The sequence below is a fragment of the Mastomys coucha genome, unplaced genomic scaffold (genome assembly GCF_008632895.1).
Source record: "Mastomys coucha isolate ucsf_1 unplaced genomic scaffold, UCSF_Mcou_1 pScaffold16, whole genome shotgun sequence".
Classification (NCBI taxonomy): domain Eukaryota; kingdom Metazoa; phylum Chordata; class Mammalia; order Rodentia; family Muridae; genus Mastomys; species Mastomys coucha.
In genome coordinates, this window is record NW_022196898.1 from 59,930,528 (window position 1) to 59,931,815 (window position 1,288).

At 43.6% G+C, this 1,288-nt stretch overlaps 1 pseudogene; it reads right to left on the minus strand.

Moving 5' to 3' along the window:
* Positions 1 to 128: 128 nt before the first annotated feature.
* LOC116093279 lies at positions 129 to 1,044 on the minus strand (annotated as a pseudogene).
* Between the last annotated feature and the right edge of the window lie 244 nt (positions 1,045 to 1,288).

Below are 1,288 nucleotides of genomic sequence, written 5' to 3' on the forward strand. Positions count from 1 at the left end.
TTTTTCTGAAAACATTACAACAAAATTTCAGAGCTGTGTGACTGTGTCACCACTGAATTGAAGGGTTTGCCCAAGGTTCTGTAGGACAGGTGCTCATGGGACTGGGGACCTGACTGCCCACTAAAGGCTTAGCTTTTGCCAGGAAGGACCCTTTGGCCAAGCCCCTCAGAGGCAGACAGATAAAGTCTGCCCCTCATGGCTTTTCGAGCCAAATATAGGTGTCTTCTTCCTATTTTTACAATGGCTTCCTGTAGAATTCTGGCAGGGGTGGGGTTCTTGACTGTCCTGTGGCTGATAGCGATGCTACTGTTGATGATATAGGAACTGTCTCAGCCTTTCTAGAACTAGGTGTCCTTGCCCCCATCTTGAAAAAGGATGTAATGGATGCCAGGAGGATAATCAGAGAAGGTGTGGGAGACCTCTTGCTATTTATCATCATTCCACTGTTAAATGGTCACAGATGAAGGCTCAGAAGAGGCCAACATAATGTAATCAGCAAAGGCCAGATGTACCCGGAGGTGATAGGTGCAGCCAGTGTGTTCTGGGATCAAACCATTCCTTTACCTTCAATGTCAGCAGATCCTCTCAGTAACCCTCAGCTTTAAGGTTCACTATCTGGGGCTTGAGGCACATCCCATAAGAGGTGACAAAATTCTTCTTGACCTTAGTGTCAGGAAAGCTTGTGTCATGGTCCCCAGGGAGGTTCTTTGCCTTCCACTCACCGCCCCACCCACCCCCACCCTCTGCCAGTAGGAGTTTAACCACCCTTTTCTCATTTTCTCTTTGGCATAAGTTTCCAAAGGAGGTTCCTCTGCAGGCTGCACAGGTATAGAAGATCTTCCAGTCTTCCATGGGCTCATCCTGGTCTTTGGTGAAAAAGCATTCTGAAAGCTCAAAGGCTCATGCTCTCCATTGGGTCACCATATTGATGAGGTCTCACCAAAGGATATAGACCAGGTGACAATTATACAGAAACTGTTGGGAGGGGACATGGGTAAAAATTTCCAGTAGAATGTTCTCTGGCAGATCTTTGATGTTGACCATAGTAGGATTGCTTTGAGTTTCTCTCCATATTATTTAATGGTTTTTTTTATTTTTTAATTTGCTAATGACTTGCTGTGTATTGCTTTTATGGTATTGAAGTATGTGCCTCACATCCCTGATCTTTCTCAGACTTTTATCATGAAGGATTGTCGGATTTTGTCAAAAGCTTTTCAGAATCTAATGAAATAATCATGCATTTTTCTTTCAACTTGTTTATATTGTGGGAATTATTATTATATTGAGA